Source organism: Ammospiza caudacuta, chromosome 22, assembly GCF_027887145.1.
Source record: "Ammospiza caudacuta isolate bAmmCau1 chromosome 22, bAmmCau1.pri, whole genome shotgun sequence".
Lineage (NCBI taxonomy): Eukaryota > Metazoa > Chordata > Aves > Passeriformes > Passerellidae > Ammospiza > Ammospiza caudacuta.
In genome coordinates this window covers 2,956,790-2,978,334 of record NC_080614.1, presented here as the reverse complement: position 1 = coordinate 2,978,334, position 21,545 = coordinate 2,956,790, and positions in this window count along the sequence as shown.

Here is a 21,545-nt window from a genome sequence, read left to right as displayed (position 1 = left end):
GAGTCTTCTTGGGGACTGCAAAGATGTCAGGTCTTCTTGAAAAATTTGTTTTGGTAAATAAGCAGGATCATAGAGAGGCAGGAAGGAAAAATTAAAATAAGGTAAATTTAAAGAAAACAATATATGATCTATTTATTTTTAAATAAAAACAAGGATTTCCTGATTTATAGATTTATATAATCCTTAAGGGTGGAAAAGACCTCCAAGATCACCAAATCCTACCTTTGACTACTTTTCCAGAATGTAGAGAAATGTGTCAATCAAGTATATAAACTATTACTCTATGTTTAAAAAAATTTTTTTTGAAAGGCTATTTAGATATACAGCAAATAAAAGGTGGAACCAAACCATCACTAGAATTTCATGTTATATATAGAAACATAATCCAAAATACTTTACAGCCATGAGCCACTGGCAATAGATGGGGTCTGTATTCTGGAAAATATTTTCATTTTAGTGCTTGGTTATAGCCAGAAATAACAGTGTTAGAGAATAAATCTGCCCAGCAGATAACCTGTAATGAAAAACTGCCAGGCATTACCTACTGATAGGAGTAACAACATAAAAGGATGCTCGATTTAATTGCTGTCATTTGTAAAGGTTTGTAAAAGAAAAGGATGTAACCCAAGCTATTTTGTGGCAGGGAACCTGAGGTCCAGAAGTCTTCCAGAAAACAGTTTTAAAGTTGTTCAAAGGAAAGTGGAAAAGCTGAAAAGTCAAACTCAGGTCTGTGTTTAATACTACAAAATTACAGGGTGGCATCCTTGAAGCTGAGAATGCTGAAATGGCATTTAATAGGAAACTGGGGAAACCGGGGAGAAAACTACCTGGGTTTTGTCAGTGCTGGTGTTAAATACAGGAGCTTTGCAAATGCTTATGGACACTGAAAAAATGCAACATTATGTGTTACAGTGAAGGCACTCCTGAGCAAAATCCCCAGTGCTCTGAGGTAGCAGGGGTTTAGGAGCAGGCAAATACAGGAGCAGAGGCAATAGTCTGGTGTGAAACTGCTCTTTCCTCCTCTGAGGTGCTACAGAAAGACAGACCTGAAGGAGGCAACCACATCTCCTTCCACAGCAGAGGGTGGAAAACACACAGGTGTCACAGCCAGGCTGAGTGGAAGATGTCCCTGTCCATGGCAGGGGGGGGAAGTGGGTCTCTAGGATTCCTTCCAGCCCAAACAATCTGTGACTCCATGCCTCTCTCCAGGTATTTCCAGAGGGAGATGTGGTGGCACAGAGAAAGCAGAGCTGTGTGCAGGCAACCCAACCCCCCCTGGCAGGGTCTGGAGATGAAAGGTCAGGAGTCAGCAGGAGCTGGGATTGTGCTCTGTGATTTGCATTTCCCATTCTCCCTTTGGGTCTAGGAATATCCATATCATTAAGGTCTGGGCTGAAATGGGACTGAACTGCAGCAATTCCTGCAGTGATAGCAAATGCATGCACAGGCTCCTGACTCTGACATTATTGACTTAACTTTTATTTTATTGAAGATTCATGAGAATAATAATCTCTAGCAGCAAGGTATCATAGAATCATGGAATTATAGAATGTGTTGGATTGGAAGAGTCCTTAAACCACATCCCATTCCACCCCCTACCATGGGCTGGGACATCTTCCACTGTCCCAAGTTGCTCCAAGCCCCATAAACCTGGCTGTGGGCAGTTCCAGGGATGGGGCAGCCACAGCTTCTCTGGGCAGCTTGTGCCAGGTCCTTAACACCCTCACAGGGAAGAATTTATCCCCATTTAACCATTTCAGTGTGAAGGCATCCCTCCTTGTCCTGGACGTGCCTTGTCCAAAGTCCCTCTCCAGGTTTCCCCCAGTCCCCTTTTAGGTCCTGTGTGGCAGTGTGGTCTCCCTGGAGCCTTCTCTTCTCCTGGCTGAACACCCCCAGCTCTCTTGCCCAGGGACATCTGAGGGATGAAGATGGGGTGTGGTGAATATCGAGCTCAGGGCTACAGAGGCAGGAGCGTGGTGGGAAGGGACAGGCAGCACTAATGATGCATCAGCACTGTGGAGGTGGTGTGTTGAAGTGAGGGGAGAACGACCATCCTATAATGCATCGAACTCAAGTTTATTGATCGATCAGCCAGTTTAAATAATAGTGTTAATGAACTTCATGCATATTCCAAAATCCAGGTTTATGATAGGCTAACAGAGAAAACTCTAACCACTCCTTTTGTTTTACAATACCGTTGATTGTTTACACAAAATAAAACCAGTGTTCCCACTGTGATACGAACGGTTCCCAAAACTTCCATATCTGTTCCCAGGGTGCCATCTTTTCCCAGAGAGGGTGTTACACTTGTTATGGGAAGACTGCCTGAGAACCTTATTGTTTATACAATGATGCCTGAGAGAGACTAATTGTTTATAGAAGTCAGGCTGGGAACTGCTTTGGAACTGCTTCACAGCTACCTGTTACTTTTCTCTCAATTGCATGGCTTCATGGCCTTTTTCCTCAAGCCATGCCTGAACTAAACTCTCCACAGTAGTGGACACATCTTCAAGGAGGGAGAGGCAGGGGCTTGTACTCAAAATGTGAGGATGCTTGGGGAGTCATTCTGGGGCTGGGCAGAGGCAGGGGACACACATCCCTTCAGGGCTTGAGGAGTGCTGGCCATGGCACAGGAGCAGGACCTGCTCTGTGTCTGTCCGTGGCCGTGGCAGGGAGTGGGAGGAAGCACTGCCCAGTAAACCAGCGTGGATGGAGCACAGCTGGCCCTGGAGCAGCCTGTCCTGCTGCCCTTGGGGCTGCTGACCTGGCAGCAGAGGGACCTGCCAGCCAAAGCGTGCCCAGGTGCCTGCTGGTACCCTGGCATGGCCAGGATGGGGCAGGGATGGTGGCACTGCTCCCTGCCAGGAACACCGGGCACAGGTGGGGTATTTTCAGGGTCCCCCATAGTTGGGAGGAAAGATGAATCTGACTCCATGTTCTTAGAAGGCTGATAATATATTATATTATATTATATTAATTATATTAATTATATTAATTATATTAATTATATTAATTATATTATACTTATTTTATTATATGTATTTTATTATATTAAAGAATGCTATACTAAAACTATACTAAAGAATACCAAAAGAATACATACAAAAGGCTCAACAAGATACCAATGAAAAACTCGTGACTCTCGCCAGAGTCCTGACACAGCTGGCTGGGCTTGGTCATTAAGTCAAAACAATTCACATGAAACCAGTCAAACAACTGCCTGTTGGATAAACAATCTCCAAACCACATTCCAAAGCAGCAAAACGCAGGAGAAGCAAATGAGGTAATATTGTTTTCCTTTTTCTCTGAGGCTTCTCAGCTTCCCAGGAGAAGAATCCTGGGCAAAGAGGACTTTTCAGAAAGTATGATGGTGACACACAGGGGACAGTGATGGTCACAAAGGTCATCCTTTCATCCAGCCCTGCAGTGTGGCCCATTGAGGAGGCTCTTTGCAGATTTGCCCCCGAGACTTGGTCCTTGCAGCTGCTGGGATCCTGTTGGCCCTGGAATCAGCATCCTGCTTGATCCCTGTGGAATTTCTCCTGGAGTGCTCCTTTGGGGATTCTCATAAGCACCTGGGACTGCTGGTTCCTCCTGCACTCATGGAGGTGTCCCTGCTCCTGAAGGGACCAGGGGCACAGCACCAGGGCTGAGCCCTCACCATGCTGTCCTGGCACAGGAGGGGATGGGGTACCTTGAGGAGGGCTGTGGTGGCCATATGAAAAGTTCCTGGGAGACATAAACTCCATGCATTAGAGGGCAGCTGAAGACCCCTGGGTGAGTGCTGTCTGCCAGAGGAAAGTGCATGGGGCTTCTCCAAAGGGGAATCCTGCTTCAGAACCCTTCAGAGCCCTCCAGAGTGACCAAGCACACACAGTCAGTGCCACCTGCTCCTGGCATCTGCTGGGGGTTCCAAAATCTTTCCTTTAAGTTCCTTGCCGAAAGTTTTTTAAGGAAAGCAGGAAGCCTGGGAGAGTCAAGGGAGTTCCTTGTCATTTTAATTGCATATGAGATGGTTGCAGAGAGAAGTCAGCAGAGGGAGGTCACCGGCCTGTCCTGCAGGAACAGGGGTGAGCAAGGAGGTGGCAAAGGATAAGTGATGCCATAGGGAAAACAGCCATAACTTCACTTGCACACTGACAAGGTTGCTCCCTTCTCTGTCTTCTCCCAGGAATAAACCAAAGCCATCAAACGACACTTGTGTGAGGTCCAGGCCCAGGGTCTAAAAGATTGGGGTTTGGGATCAAAGGAGATGATTCTTCACATGGATGGGAGGTGAACTGTTGGCCTCCTCAGCAGAGCTGGGGACACAGAATTCACAGGGATCCGAGTGCAGCCTGGAAAAGTCCTTGGAATGGAGATACAGGAATTTAGAACACACAGGGAAATCCATGGAAATTAAAATAGCTGGAAAGTCATCAGTACAGATTTTCCTGGACTCCTGCAGCCCCCCAGCCTGTCCTCTTTCTTCTGTTAAAATCCTTCCTGGCCCCTTGGGAGATATTGTGGGTGCTAGAGATTTGTCCCATGGGCTACAGGGGCTCCCTGCCATCAAATGGCACCAGTGCAGGATGGGGACCCCCAGCACAGCCCTGCCAGTTGCATTCATGCACCCAAGAGGTCTTGAATTTGGCTTTACTTTGCTTTTTTCTTTCTCAAGGTGTGTTTTGCTCTGTCTGGAGAGCTGGGAATGTCAAGAGCTGGGGTTGCTATGCCAGTGCTGGGGTGGGGACTCCAGCAGGAGCTGAGGGAGCTGGCACAGGGCCCTGTGAGAGGGAGCAGGGCCAGCTCCGAGGGGAGCTGAGGGGCGCCCATGGGTGCTCCAGCCTTGGGAGCACAGCGGGCACAGAGCCTTCCAGCCTTGGGTTATGGAGGCAGGGATGTGTTGGGCTGGAGCTGTGCTGAATGCATTGCTCAGCAGGAATATGGGGAGGAAATAAATCAGCCCCTGATTTACCTGGGAGGACAGATACTTCTTCTCAACTGGTTTTTAATTTGGACTCAATTTCCAAGCCCGGCTGTTCAGATGTCTCTGAGATAAGTGATCTGTGTAACGTCTGAGTCAAACAGGATTTTCCTTCTTTTCAGACAGCAAAGCTGTGCTCTGTAAGTGGATGTTCCAGCTAATGAGGTGTTAAGTGTAGAGAGAATCACAAGTACTTGAGGGCAGGATCCAGCTGGTAGTAAAACCAACAACCAGCACCAAGATTGTCCTCAACTTCCAGGAACAACTTCAGACAATAAAACTGTACTGAGGGCAGGAGCGAGGGAAAGCCTGGGAAATAGAACCACAAAAATACAGCCATGTGTCGTGCTACAGCTGCATCACACGTTCCTTTTCCTTGGGCCAATGGAGGACGACAGGGAGAGACAGCAACAGTGGCTTTTAGCTGGCAACCAGGGGCCAAGTGGGAGCATTCCTGAGAGTCCTGAAATCCCAACATTTGCTGAAGAAATGTGCGCAGAAGATGCAGTGAACCCTGCCGTGGGGGTTCAGCACAGGTCTCTGCTCCCAGGGAGAAGGGATGCTCTCTGGGCCTGAGCTACTGTGCCTTGCAGTGTCTGCAGTGCTGAGGGGAGCAGGGTGAATCCTGAAGCCAAACTCATCATCTGCCCATTTTGTTTGCCTTTGGAGCAGCCCAAAAGCCCAGCTGCACGCACACTCAGTAGCCCTGGTGTCCGTCCCTCCACAGCAAAGCCACCTCCATCTGTCCTTCTGTGGAGAACAGGCAGCCCAGGAGCAGCAGGACCACCTGGCACAAGGACAGAGAGGATGCACAGGCTCCACAGTGACCTGCTCTTCAGGACACTTCCACACCCCAGAACCAAAAAATCACAGTGATATTCTCTGAAAGGGATTTTCTTCGTGTTCTGCTGTGGACACAGGCTCAGCTGGCACATCAGATGGACATCAGGGCTAGGGAGCAAGCCCATGAGGAGGCTGGAGGAGACCAGGTTGGGGCAGAGAAGCAGGAATGTCCTACAAATGCAGTGTCAAGACACATAGATGTCTTAGCAAGGGACTGAGCAGGGAGGATGAGAAACGGGTAGGAGAAACACAGCAGGTTCCCTAGAACAGCAACCCATGGCAGGTGTCCTGCTTTGGACATTCCAGGTGGTGCTGAGACATCCACAGGAGCTCGTGGCAGATGGCAGAACTCTGTCAGCTCCAACACTCACTCAATGTAAGAAACCTGGGGTTGCAGGAAATTCCCTAGAGGGTTTCCAGGACCTGCCACATCCACCCTGACCTAGTGCTGATGACACTGCAGGAGGCTGGAGCAGAGACCCCACATATGTTCCACCACCACCTCCAGGATTTGTGGGGGTCTCCTGAACTGACCTTCTCTGGGACACAGGCTGTGCAGCAGCAGCAAAAGGAACAACCTGCAGTCCCTGGAGCAATATGGATATGCATGTGGATGTGGGTATGGATATGGGTATGGGTATGGATATGGATGTGGATGTGGATATGGATGTGGATATGGATGTGGATATAGATGTGGATGTGGATGTGGATATGCATATAGATGTGGATATGGATGTGGATGTGGATATGGATGTGGATATGGATATGGACATGGATGTGGATGTGGATGTGGATATGGATATAGATGTGGATATGGATATGGGTATGGATGTGGATATGGATGTGGATATGGATATGGATGTGGATGTGGATATGGATATGGATGTGGATATGGATATGGATATGGATGTGGATATGGATATGGATGTGGATGTGGATATGGATGTGGATGTGGATATGGATATGGATGTGGATGTGGATATGGATATGGATGTGGATATGGATATGGGTATGGATATGGATATGGATATGGATATGGGTATGGATATGGATATGGGTATGGATATAGATGTGGATATGGATGTGGATGTGGATGTGGATATGGATATAGATGTGGATATGGATATGGATGTGGATATGGATAAGGATAAGGATATGGGTATGGATGTGGGTATGGATATGGGTATGGATATGGATGTGGATATGGGTATGCATGTGGATGTGGATATGGATATGAGTATGGATGTGGATATGGGTATGGTTTAGTGGGCATGGTATTCAGTCAAAAGTTGGACTTGATCTTGGAAGTCTTTTCCAATCTTAATGATTTTGTGATTCTAGGATTCTATTGCTGTCCCACTGCAGCAGGTGGATAAAGATGTATCTCTGGAGCAGGACAGATCTCAGGAGCAGGGATGGGAGAGCTGAGAGAAAGGTTCCAGCACCAGGACCCTCCCTGCCATCCAGCATGGGACAGCACTTGGTGCTGGCTGAGCAAGGTCACCAGGGGATGGAATAACACAGGACTGGCAGCAAGCCAGCATCCCTCACAGCACTGGAGTTTATCTTTAAAAACAACAACGGCAGCAGCCCCACTTTGCTGGAAAATACCTGCCCAGCGCTGGAATCCTGCATCCTCAGGCCGAGCCAGGCATCCTGCGGGAGCTGAGCCGTGTTATCTGCCCGAGGGGGATTACGCTGTGAAAACGGCTCGTTGGGGATTGTATATTAACAGGATATGCTCGGCTGGTTGACAGGAAGCAATAAAGTAATTTGAAAGAGACTGGGAGAGAGTGTGTGAGTTCCTGCGTCTGTGTTAAATCATGGCTCTAGATAAGCAAACAGCGGCCCCGGAGCGGGAGGAGCGCTGCCAACAGGGACACGGCCGGTGCCAGAAACCTCCGGGAGCTGCCGCGACTCCGTCTCGGGGGCAGCGTGGAAGCCGCTGGGATGCGATTACAGCGATTACAGCTCTGCCGTGCCCTGCTCCGGGCTCCCCGTCCGTGCCACCCCAGCTCTGCCGGGATGCGGGGACAGAATCCCTGGGCAGCGCAGGAGCTCCGTGCCTGCAGCCCGTCCCGCCAGCCCCGAGCTCCGGGCAGCAGCTGCTCCTCCGGCAGCTCCAGGCCTGCGGGAAGGGGAGCAGAGCCAGAGGAGAAACCCGTGCGGCTGCGAGGAGCGACATGCGAGAGAAGGGCGAGGCAGGGGCTGCAGCGAGGCTGGGCAGGGCAGGGGCTGAAGGCACCGCCGTGGGTCGGACCCAGCTCGATCCCGCCCGGATCCTGCCAGGGTGACAGCCAGCGCAGCACCTGGCACCCCGCTCTGCCTCCCACAGCCTGCTGGAACCGCACACGGCAAAGTGTCAGCGCTGCTTATTGCTCGCAGAGAGGCTCCGACAGGGGATGTTTGAGGTTCTGATGCAATCTCTGGTCTTTTTTGTTAGGGATCCACTTTCACAGAGCGAGTGATTGCCCAGAAGCTCCCTGCCACAGGATATGAGCTCCACGGGACCAACAAAATGTGTCTGCGTTTGGTGGGGACTGAAGACACTTAAAGCACTGTCTTCAGAATAATAGAAATGAAAAAATCACATATGCTGCCTTCCACCAGAGGCAAAAAAATCCAACCTAGGGCACAGATGAGTGTTGAACCTTTTTTACCAGGTGTCAAGTGCTCCTAGATGGGTGATGGGCAGGAAGTGGGATGGGGCTTGGAGCAAGCTGGTCTAGTAGAAAGTGTCCTTGCCCATGGCAGGGAAGATGGAACAAGACGACCATCAAGGTCCCATTGAACCCAAACCATCCTGTGATTCTATGAAAGCTCCCTTGGCAGTGGTTGATGTCAGATGCTGTATCTCACTCTGATGCACCACACACTGCCCTTGTCAGAGAAGATCTCCTGGTGCATGGAGCACTGTCCAGAGTGCACTGGGCACCCCTGTGCCTGACCAGCACCTCCTCCAGGCCATGAGTCTTCACACTGCTGCAGCTCTGTTGTGAGAAGGCTTCCCTGGAAGCCGAGGCCATGATGCATGTGGACACCTGCATACATTGGAAAGTAAGTCCATGCCAGCAATTTTCACAAGCACGTTTGTTGCATTCCTTGGGGCATCACAAGCCCTCCCTGCTGAGGAGAACATGGTGGCTGGGACAGGGGAGAAGGTGCCTGGAGCAGAAATGGTCAGTCAGAGACTGTGAGGTAGTGCCACGTCCTCCACATGTTCCTCATTTGCCTTTTCAACATTCCCTCCCTGATCCCGGCACTAATTCTGGATCCCCAGTGGAGTCACTGATGATGTTTTGCACCCCTCCTTTCTCCCACGCACCTCACAGAATTTTTGGAATATCCAGCTGGGACAAACACAACTTGTTCCCTGCCTGTGCAAGAACTGCTCCAGCTGGCTCTTCCAACTGCAGCCACGCCAGCCACAGCTCAGAGTTATCTGATGGTCACACGCAGCAGCCAAAGCCCTGAGCCTTCCCACAGACCTTTCCTGCCGCACCTGGAAGGGCCTGGGCTGTGCTGGGAGCCAGCTGGCACCTGGCTGGCTGCGTGGGCAGTTCCAGAGCCTGAGATGTCACCGGGAGCTCAGGTGATGAGCTGTGCAGCCCTTCCCACGGCGTCACTCAGCAGACTGGCGTGGGTGGCCCGTGGTGGCCTCTGCACCCTCCTCTCCCTGGGTCTGTCGCTGTTTCGTGTCTCACACTGTCTCACCTTGCAGAGCCTCACACACACTGTCTGACCTTCATCACCAGCTTGGCACCAGGAGTTACCTGACCTGCTCCTGAGTCATCTCTGCACACAGCAGGGAGCAGCAGCCTCCAGAAAATGGATATGCCTGCTGCTATCCAACCCAGCCACATGGCTTGGGAGCTGCTTTGGAGCTCCCCGGGTGGGAATTGGCTGCCACCGCTTCAGTCCTGCACAACTTCCTCAGCCACATGCTTGGAAGCCTGGGGGACCCTGCTGGGACTGGCCAAAGCAGCCACATGCCAAGCTCAGCCCCACTCCTGAAGAGACCTGGGACACACCGTGAACCTCTTGGCCTCTCCAGCATTTTGTCCTCCTTCCCTTCCACCCCCAGGCAGCTGCAGAAAAGAGATGATCTCCCAGTGCATGACCCAACCACCTCACGGCAGAATTGGAAGGGCTTCTGGAGCCAGGCCACTGGAGAGGAAGGACCACTCCCTGTACTGGACCTGCTCCAGGCTGGAAGGAGAGACAAGCTGCCTTGGCTGCAGTGATTACATCCTTCGCCCAAATGAGAGAGAACATCCCATCCTCCCCACTCTCCCCACAGAGCTGCAGTGTGCAAGTCCCTGGCATCACCAGACAAGCACATCAGTCATCCCCCAGGTGGGTTAGGGTGGACTTAAGTTGCTGGGGCTTTGTCCTTGCTGTGTCTGAGACTAGGCAGGGCTGGGCTCCCAGCTCCTCTGGGTCAGCTGTCCAAAAACTGTCACCACACTGACCCAACCTTTTGGATCTGCTAAACCAGGTCTGAGCAGCTCAGCCTGGCTGCTCTGAACTGGAGAGAACAGGGAGAGAATCTCTGGTGTAGACTGACCTGGTTTAGACACATGCTTGTGCTCACCAATGCACAAAGGCTGCAGGAAGGGCAGGAAAAAGAAGAGGCAAACCCATGGGAGACAGGACATTTGCCATCCTGCAACACCAAGAACTGGGTGTCAGTGTGTGTTATTTACTGGGCCAGCACCTCCTGCCGGGAAGGGACAGGTGTTTCCTCCAGCCCAGACTAAAACATCCCTGGCATTCCCCTGTTTTGGGAAGAAACTCTGTTCCTATTTCTTGGCTCAGCTTGTGTGGGATCAAGCACCATTGGGAGCTCATTGGCTGCACACTGGCCAGGTCTCCTCCATCCTCCTGCAGCCCAGCAGTTCCCAGTCGGTCCCCACTGGTGCAGGAGCCTCCGTGGAGGATTGCTCTGTGCCCAGGGTGCCAGCACGGCCCTGCTGCCCGAGCACCAGGCTCTCTGTTCCCACCTCACCCCAGGGGTGTTGGGGACTCCCAGAGCCCCCCAGCCCTGCCCCATCCCCCTAGGGCAGCCGCATTCCCCCGCCCCTGCCGGCCCTGCCTCGGCCTTTCTTCCTTTTCACGCCTTTCTCGCTCGCTGAATGCGCTTTGCTTGCTTTGGCGGCGGGGCAGGGAGCGCCGCGCTCCCCCCGCGCTCCCGGGGATCCCCCCGGCAGATGGGGCCGGGATGTGAATGTGCACACAGTGAAGCCCCTAAGAGGATTTGCTGGTGCCCCTTTCATTGCGAGCCTTTGTGTGCTGCTCCGCTGCGGTGGGACGCCCCCGAGATCTCCCCCGGCTCCTCTCTCTTGCACTCCAGAAGAAAAGAAAGTGCCTATAAAGGCCTTGTTTGTCCGACTCGTTTGAGAGGACCATATTGCCGTAGGTGCCGCGGGTCCCGGCTGACAGCGTCGCCCCTTTGAGCGCGGGTGACGCGCGGCTCCCTCCTGGGAGGCTCCGAGCGGGCGGCTTAGCCCGGCGCTGGGAAAAAAGGTTTCAGTTGCATTTCAATGTCCATTGAACCCTGAATCCCCGGCCGTGGTTTTTCCAGAGGCTCTGCAGACAGACAAAGGCACGGAGGAAGAGGCTGGGAAGATGCTTAGCGTCCAGCCGTGGGTGAAGGAGCTGCTACCCCCCAAAATCCCATCGCGGAGAGCTGAACAGGGCTTGCAATGCTGCTTTTCCAATGACATCTAGTGGTAAAGCCGGGCAAGGAGGAAAACGTCGGCTGCGGTTTCCTGGCTGGAGCGCGGCTCCTCCCGCTGCGGCGTTTTGCCCTTTGCATGGCAGCAGTGAGGAGCGAGGCACAAACAGCGGCGCAGCAAACCCCGGGATGCCAACCAGCCCTCCCTGACACCTGCCTGCTCCTGGGCCTGTCCCGGGTGTTCAGGGCCCCTGGAGCCGTGTCCGGCTGGGAATGGAGGTGCTCAGCACACGCTGCTGTTCTCCCTGCTCCAACACGTCCCCGTGCGTGCTGCAGCTGCTCCCAGGCAGGTGTGGGACACACGGGGCAGGCCTGGCAGTATTTGCAGTGCTCGCAGCAGCAGGCACAGGCAGGGACACTGAAGCACAGAATGTGGCTCCAGGGATGCTCACAGGGCATCTCACCCCAGCCAAGGCGGCTCCCCTGTGGTGGGGCTGGGGGTGAATAACAGCCTGGGCTGCTCACTGTTTAACCCAAGGGTATTAAGATGTCAGGAAGAGCTTCCATACCTCACCAGTCACTGGAAACCTCACTCTGGAGGGCACACACTGGAGAGGTTGGCCATGAATGTCTCCACTCCAGCATTTCAGAGCCATTTCTTATGGCTCACTGCACACTGGAGCACCCACACTGCTGGACCATGCACTGCTGATGGATGTTGTCCCAAGCCAGAAGGGACCACGGAGCCTAAATCCTCTGTTGCACAGCCTCTCCTGCAGCAGATCCCTGCTGTACCAGAGCAGCTGTGGCTGCCCCTTCCCTGGGATTGTCCAAGGCAGGGTGGGATGGCACTTGGAGTGAGCTGGTCTGGCAGAAGGTGTCCCTGCCCATGGCAGGGGATGGAACAAGTTCTGCCCCAACCCAAACAATTTGGTGATTCTCTGACTCGGCACACAGGGCGTGCAGGGAGGATGTACCTGAGGATGCATCAGGGAGTGAGAACTTCAGGACCGTGCTGACAGCAGGACAAAGAGATCAGAAATACAGACACAGGAGGTGGCTTTGGTGGTCCTGCACAGAGGCAGAGCAGCTATAACCTCCATGGATTCTCACAGCTTGTGCCCAGAGCCTGTGCCACACTGTGAGCATTGTGATCTGCAGCTGAACCCAGCCCATTAGGTCTGCAGCTGGAGGATGAAAATTGCAGAAGGAAACCCAGGAGGACATTCCCTGTCTCCTGTGACTGTAATTCCAGTCCCTCTGAGCAGTCCTATACAAAAGAGATGCCACAGCAAAACCAGGATCAAGGAAAAGCCCACCCACCTTTAATGCTGGGAGAGAAAAACTGAGCAAAATCCCAGCACACAAATAACTTTTAAAATGAAATACATTGAATCCAGAGTCACAAATGGGTTAATAATAAACTGGTGGTGCTTCCATCTTCCTGGGCTCAGGGTGCTCCAGTGCTCTGGTGGAGGGCCTTGGGGTCACCTGTGCACAATGTTCAGGCACATCCAATGTTCCTGTACTGGATTTTATCAGAGGTGAAAGAAAATGAGGGGAAAAAGCAGAAAAAATGGAGACAGAATCACACAGAATGTGAGAGATCACATCCTTTGTGGGCCATAGGATGAGGCAGAAGCCTGTCCAAAGAAGGAGAACAAACCTCCTGGATAACCTTCAGGTCACCTTTTCCTTCTCAGTCATGCTGTCTATCGTCCTCTCTCAGCCTGGAGACCAGGAATGTCCCTCCATGGCCTTTTGGGACAGTCATGTTGGAGCTGGGAAGGAAGACCTGCTACGACATTTCCCAAGCTCTCCTGCATTAGTTTCTCCTTCAAAAAGGCTTTTCTTTCCTCTCTTTCCCTGCTCAGTGAGGACACAGGTGTGAACAAACACCGATAGTTTCAGCTCCTTGCTCTCCAGCTGCCTGAGGGACCTGTGCAATGGAGGGGGAGACTGAAGGACTGAGGCAGAACTGCCTGGACTCATCCTGAGCCTGGGGACAGAGTTGGAGCAACTGTGGTGGATCCACATGGATGTCAAAAGGAGAAATCCATCTACTCCTGGCCATCCAGCCCACCCCAGGAGACCATCCAGTGCTGGGGAGGGCCAGCAGATCCTCGCCTTTCTCCAGGGAGGAGGTGCCCAGGGTGGCCCATGTTCTTCCCCCACACCCTGAGGGACCCAGCTCCCATGCAGGCAGCTGGTGACAGCAGTGGCAGCACCACTTTCATTACAGGAGCAGAGGCCAGGTCTCCATGGCTGCTGGGGATTTCCCACTGCTGGTCCCAAGTATCACCTCGAGATCTCCAGGAGCCAAAACTCTGCACAAAGCCCTCATGTTCCCAGAGCCTGACTCTGCCCAGCCCTCACGGTCACCCCCAGGCTGCCGGGCTGGATGTGTGACACAGGGCCACCTCTCACAGCAGAGGACATCGGGCCACGCAGCCCCTGGCAGGGGTGCATCCCCAAGAGCCACCACTCAGGGGTGTGCAGGGCTGCCCAGCTCCCTCCTGGCTCCCCTGGAAGTGCCACCAATGACCCATTGCTGTTCAGACAAAAGCCCTCCTGGCACTTCATGGGAACACAGGGGAGCACTGGGCAGTACCACACAGCTCCTGGGGAGCTGCCACCCAAGCCCTCACCCCAGAGCTCCAGTCCCTGCTCTTTCTGAGAAAGCCAGGACAGCAGGCTCACAGATATTCCTTGTTTACAAACCAGATGGGAATTCCAGGTATGTGTCCATGCATGCTGCATGCATTTCCCTGTGGACCCTTCTTCTGCACATGGCAGTGTCTTTGCTGTGCTGTGGGCTTCAAGCTGCCTTACTTGATATTTTTTTTCCCCTCCGTATGTAAATGTGAGATTTTAGGGCAGAGTGAGGCTGTTGAGTGCAATCCTGGCCTTTTCCACCCTGGTACTGCCTGCCCACCGTGTGCATGGCTCTGGCCCTGGCTGCTGGAAGCATGCTGTGTGTGCTCTGCATGGTGTTGGTGTGTTTTGTGTTGGTGCCTGTGCCCTGTGTGATAATTCATGAGCCTTGAGCCCACCTTGGGTGAGGCACTTGGATCCATTTGTCACAGGCTGGGGCTGGAGGCTCACCTCAGCCTCTCAGCCTGTACAGCCAGCCGAGGGCTGGAGCCCACACACGGCTCCAGCGGGGCAGGCTGGATGGGGTATGGAGCAGGGCAGTTCCCCCTGTGGGGAAACTGAGGCATTTGGGGGAGAGTGTGGGGGTGCCACTGATTTGTCCCCTTTTTTCCTGGATACTGCCAGGAGCCAGTAATGGAATAAAAAACCAGTTTTTTTCCTTTTTCTTGGAGAAAACCTTTGGAGAGGAGAGCAGGGCTGTGCGAGGCTCTCCCAGACCTGCGTTGTCACAACTCCAGCATTGGTTTGGGGATTTTGCCAAGAGCCCAGTCCTGCATCACAGCAGAGGATGCCCACCATGGCAAAGCATCCCCATCCTGGCACAGCATTCCCAGAGTGACAGAGGATCCCAATGCCATCAGAGCATTCCCAGGGTGACAGAGGATCCTCAGCCCAGCAGAGCATTCCCAGAGTGACAGAGGATCCCAATGCCATCAGAGCATTCCTGGAGTGACAGAGGATCCTCAGCCCAGCAGAGCATCCCGCATGGCTCCTGGTCTGAATGGCTGGGGGACAAACCCGAGTTCACTGCCGTGCATCCCCCAAGGGGTTAAGGACATGCACGGGGCCAGGCAGGCCCAGGCTGTGGTCTCACCCTTCCGTCCTGCATCCCCTCCTCATCCCCTCCTCATTCCTTCTTCATCCCCTACTCATCCCCTCCGCATCCCCTCTTCATCCCCTCCTCATCCCCTCCTCATCCCCTTCCTCATCCCCTTCCGCATCCCCTTCCTCATCCCCTCCTCATCCCCTTCCGCATCCCCTTCCTCATCCCCTCCTCATCCCCTCCTCATCCCCTCCTCATCCCCTCCTCATCCCCTCCTCATCCCCTCCTCATCCCTTCCTCATCCCCTCCGCATCCCCTCCGCATCCCTCCCGCCGCTGCGCGGGCGGTGCGGGGCGCTGCCGCTCGGAGCCGGGCGCGGGGGGGCGGGAGCAGCGGGAAGCGGAGCGGAAGGAGCCGAGCCCCGACGTGCGGGCGATCCGTGCCTGGAGCTGAACCAGGCCCGGCTTCTCATCCCGCACATCCCCATGGAAACCTCGGCTCCGCCGCCCTGCCCTGCACCCCAGCCAGCCCGGGGCCCCGGGGGGGCTGTCCGGGGGTGTCCCCGACACCCGGGGCACCTGCCGAGGCTGCCAAAGCTGCGACAGCAGGGACTGAGCCCTTCCTCCCATCCCCGCCTGCATCCACCGCTCTCCGCAGGGGATCGGGAATCCCCGGCAGCATCCCCAGGCAGCATTCCCGGGAATCATCCCCAGGCAGCATTCCCGGGGCTCATTCCCAGGCAGCATTCCCGGGGCTCATTCCCAGGAAGCATTCTCGGGAATCATCCCCAGGCAGCATTCCCGGGAATCATCCCCAGGGTTCATTCCCGGGGCTCATCCCCAGGTAGCATTCCTACGCCTCCAGACCCAGCCCCAGGAGCATCTCTGCCCCCCGGTCCAGCCCTGGCAGCATCCCATCCCATCCCATCCCATCCCATCCCATCCCATCCCATCCCAGCCCATCCCATCCCATCCCAGCCCATCCCAGCCCCTCGATCCAGCCCGGGCTCCGGGGGGTTCCCCCTCGGGGCTGCAGCCGCGGGATCGCCCCCACCCCACCCCGGTTCTTTCCTCTCCTGCTCCCCTCCCAGCACGAGTCCCCTGAATGCTCCATTTGAAGCTAATTCCGGCTGAAATCTGGTTTGCTTTCCAACGTTGCTGCTTTAAATTGGAGAGATTGACCTTGTAGCGGGAGGTGACATGCAGATGCACATCAGCAGCCCGTCAGAGCGGCGGCGGGGGCCGGGGGGTGCGGAGCCGCCTCGGGGACACGCCAACTATTTTATGAGTAATTTAATATCTGGAACACAGACTTTTCATTCCCAGAGATCTGCTGGGGAAAGAAAGAGCCTTTCTGCAGCCCTGCGAAGGCTGTTCCTCATAAGGAGGCAGAGCAGGAAAAAAGGGCTGGGATTTAACTCCTTGGTGGCCAGCCAGCGCAGAGCCTCCCGGCTCCCGGTCCCTGCAGAGAGCCAGGAAAAGCAGGAATTCCCTGGGCGCCTCTAAGTGGAAGACAAGCCAGGCTGTGTAGCTCCAGGCAAAAGAAGAAATTGCTCCTTCCCATGCAAATCCAAACGCAAGCCTGGGTGAGGATGGGGGAACAAACTTAACAGCAGCCCTGAAACGAGATTTGGGGTGGGAACTGATGTCTGATCTCCCTTCCCTGTCCCAGACTGGTTTCTGCTGTATCAAACTCTCCAGGAGTCTCCCTGGGGTTGGGATCACCCTCCAGTGGAACCAGTGCACCCAAGGGGACCCAAGCAGGAAGCTCCTGTCACCTGTGTGACCTCAGTGTCCACCAAAGCTGCTGTGTCCTGTTGTGACGCCTGTGACATCCCAGCAGGCGCAACCCAGTGCCCTGTCCCAGCAATGCCTCTGCCCAGAGCATTCCAGCACCTTGGCACAGCACTGAACCCATACAGGGATTCCCATATGGCTCCTGATTGATATTATGGTTCGGAGAAGGGGAGGGAAGGAAGAACACAAAAAAACCCCCCAATATTTCACTCCACAACCCGGCCCAAGGGCAGAGGAGATGGTGGAGAGCAGCCACAGCCTGGCAGCAGAACTGAAGGGAAGGAAGCACTCAGGGCTGTTCAGGAGGGAGCTGCAGGGAAGGGCAGAGCTCCCTGCACTGAGGAGCAGTGGCACCAGTACGTGGCACAGGAGCTGTTTGCAGGGGCTGGCATGGGAAGCTGGTCCAGGAGGCCCTGTCGGGCAGCCTGGCTGTGGCTGGTCCTGCCAGCAAGGACCAAAACCAAACAAGGGTGGTGTAAGAAGGGCTCTTCCTTGGTTATAGCAGGTACTGGGAACTCCTGGGCTCAGTGCAAACACAGCAACACCTCTGCAATCTCCATCATGTTTGCTGGTGATGTTAGACCACACCATGGCACTGACATCCCTGGCTCCATCCTGTTGGGAGAGTAACTAAGAATTAGAAAAGTATAAGGCTGTGGCTAATTCTAAGTCTTGCACTTGCAAGATAGTGTGTCTTTGAGCTTAGCAGGAGTATGATAACAAATAGTGAAAGAGATATGAGAAAAGAGAGATGTAACTTTTAAAGAATGAAAAAGAGCTGATGTTGTAGTGTAGCTAATAGACAGTGTAAATTATAGAATATTCATGAGCTTATTACTTGCTGTATAAGTGTCTGATGCTCTCTTCAATAAACAGAGCTTGCTGAACACTAATATTGAAAGTCTCGAGCCTTCTCTGCACCGAGACAAATGGCCTGCTGCAGCACCATCCCACTGACAAACAGCATGGCTGTGCTTTGATTCCTCCAGCCCAGCTTCATCTCCATAAACGCTGACAGGCACACCCATTTCCACACTGGATTCTGTCAGAGTCCTGCTTATGCCAAGACTGGAGCTTTGGCACAGGGAAAACCTCCAAACCCCCAGTTAGATAACGCAGGATAATCCTCCATGTGATTTTCTTGCTGGTCCCTATTGCTCTGTGCCTGGGAGCAGGGAGATTTTATTTTAACTCCCTGAGAACTCTGCTGGTGCCTTTGCCCACAGCTGTGCTCCTGGTTCCCTCCTTGTCCCGCTCAAGGGGCCTCCAACACCAACAAAACCCCCCACGCTTCTTGGCAAAACGCTGACATCCCTAAAACTCCTGAAGTCACCTGGAAACACCTCCTGCTCCAGCCTCAGCACCTGGGGGCACCTGGGGGTGGCCTGACACCACGGGGAGGGTCACAGCACCCCGGTGAGGAAGGGCTGGGGCTGGGCCCTGGGGAGGGACTGCAGCTGCCTTGAAAGGAAACCCCAAAGGGGTTCTGACCCCAAGGAGCAGAACGTGCGTGTCAGGGAGCACACACAGAGCACAGGGAGTGTGCAGGGACAGGGAGGATCACACAGGGCTGGGTGTGCACACACAGAGCACAAGCAGGAGCGTGCCCAGAGCCCCAGGCCAGCTCTGCCCACCCTGGGTGAGGACAGACCCTGCAGGTTTATTCCCCCATGCAGCCATGCCAGGTTGAAGCCCTGGGCTCAGGCACCCCTGGGGAAGGTGTAAGGAATTAATTAAATATACAAATTGGCCCTTTCCTGGGTGCCAGTGACCGTGGGGCTGCCCTGGCCCACCCTTACCACGGCACCTGCCCCCACACAGGTTTCTCTCCAGCTCTCCTGTTAATGTTGTGTTGTTCCAAGACTGCCCTGTTTCCATGGAATAATGCATCCCAGAGCGAAGAGCAGGGCAGGAGATTCAGGAGCAGGCCTAGGCTGGTCCTGCTGCTCTGGGAACAGCAGGCAGGACAGGTGGGACTGCCAGCTCAGCACCCAGCCCAGGAGCTTTTGGGTTTTCCTCTGTGCCCTGAGCAGCACCGGGGCTCGGCAGGGGACTGATTGCTGCACACAGGGGGAGCAATGCCAGCTCCTGTGCAGGACACTGCCTCTGGCCTCAGTGAGTGCTGTAACAGCTTCAGAGGAAGGGGCATCTCCAGCTGAGGGGGTGCAGGCTGCGGCTTTGGGGCTTCCTACAGGGTCAGATACGTGCTGCCCACCTTGAGCTGCCTGAGAAGAACTGAAGGGTGGTGTTGTATGAACCAACAACAGCTCCAGCACCCTCTGGGCCCCTGTCCTCATCCATTTTGGATACCCAGGGAGTGTGAGTCTAGTGGCAGCCTCAGGGGAGCTGCCATCTCATGGGGCCACTGCCAGAGGTGGCATTGCCGGGTGCTGGCTGAGACCCATGGGAGGAAACGATGCCCTCTGCACCTGTGGGCAGCAATTCCCTCTGCACCTGTGGGCAGCAATTCCCTCTGCATCTTTGGGAAGCAATTCCCTCTGTACCTGTGGGCAGCAATTCCCTCTGCATCTCTGGGCAGCAATTCCCTCTGCATCTTTGGGAAGCAGGTCCTTCTGCACCTCTGTTTCCCAGCTGTGTGAGCACCGTGAGCTGCACTTACAGCTGCTGGTACCTGCACTGCCCTCTGACTTACCCCAGGCACAGCCAGCCCTCAGAGCCCTTTTGGCTCATACTGGTCAGACATCTCTTTTTAAAATAACCAGCTTTTGTCCTTACACCTTTTCAAAAATCAAAAATTATTATATCCATTACCTGGAAAGGCAGAAAGCTTCACCTTGGTGTCTAACAACATCCCAGGTCCCTTCTTACAGAGTTTTCTGCTGCCAGTGCCTGTCCTCTGACATGGGATTGTCCCATGCCAGAAAAAGAGCTTTGCATTTGTCTCCATCAAATATCAGTGGGCTTCTGCCAGTTCATTTCCCAGCCTTCAGGGCTCTTGGAATGGCAGCCCTGACCTCCAGTGTACCTCTGTTCCTTGGTACAGTGTCTCCTACCTGCTGGGGGTTCAGGAGGCTCAGGCAGTGTATGCTCCCAGCCCTCTTTGGGGTGTCAAACACCTGCTCTTTGCCCCCACCTGCCTTGCCCAGCTCAGTTTTATTTGTGATGCTGCATCTCCAGCTGTGAAACACCTGGGTTTGGGGGCTGCACTGTAAAGGCCATCCAGTGCTCTGGCACAGGGGAACCTCAGAACACAACACCCAACACGTGTGCTCAGACCTTCTGAGAGCAGCAGAGCCTGAGGACACGCGTGGCTGCACCCGGGGGACAGAAGGCACAGATTCTGCTGCAGGAAGGATAAAGCTGCGAGGTGAGGAGCAGGAGGAGGAGGAGGAGGAGGAGGAGGAGGAGGAGGAGGGGGAAGAATGGACCGGGGTAATCCTGCCCCCGCCTCCTGCCAGCCCTCGCGGGGGCTGCCCGTGGCTCGCAGCTGTGCCCGAGGCTGCTGTCCCTGCCAGGCGAGGGCTGAGCCAGTCTCCAGTGCCACCTGCCGGCAAATGGCCCCAGACAGGAGCCCCCGAGCCGGTCACAACAGCCTCGGGCACTGTCCTGCGCTGACACCCGAGCAGCCCAGAGCTGGGGGCCCGGACTCACAAACTGTGACAGTGGTCACAAGGGTTGCAGGATGAAGAGAGAGGTGAGAATGTTGACTTCATGTTAAGAAGGCTTGATTTATTATTTTATGATATATATACTACATTATAACTGTACTAAAAGAAATAGAAGGAAAGTTCTCAGAAGGCTAACTAAGCTAAGAATAGAAAAGAATGATAACAAAGGTTCTGTGTCTCAGCAGAGAGTGAGACCCAGCTCTGCCCTGAGTGGTCAGTAAATCCAAACATCCACAGGAGACCAATCACGGATCCACCTGCTGCATTCCACAGCAGCAGATAACCATTGTTTACACTTTGTTGCTGAGGCTACAGCTTCTCAGAAGGGGGAAAAATCCCAAGAAAGGTTTTTTCACAAAAGATGTCTGTGACAACAACCAACCTGGAGACCTCAGGGGTGACGCTCCATGAAATCTGCCCATGGCACACTCACCTCCACAAGACCTTTCATCATCATCCTTTCCATCCAGACCCTTTCAAATCCCAGACTCCCACAAAAATTGCTGAATGCCCCTGTGCAGGCCCACAAGATGGGCTGGGGGCTGCAGGCAGCCCACCCACACGGGTTGTCACCTGCCCCAGGGCCAGGGCTGTCCCCGGGCTCCTCGGCTTTAATCTGATCATTCCTGGGTCCACAGCTCTGCTATGGATAAGGAGCAGATTGGGAGGGCTTGGCTGTGCTCCAGGAGGTGGAGAACAGTTCTGTGCTAGGGTTTGGAGGCTGTCGTGGGGGTGTCCTCCACACCACCCCCATCATGGCATCTAGTTTTTTGGCCCACGCTGACCTACCCTGCCTTGTCACAAGCTTTGACAGTCTTCTGTGGGTACTTCTGTCACTACCACCACCCCCCAAAAAAAGTGTGAGAGAGGTTGGTGTCCCCAGATCCTGCCACTGCCAGGACTCTCCAGTACAGCACCTCCTCCAGCAGCTCCCCAC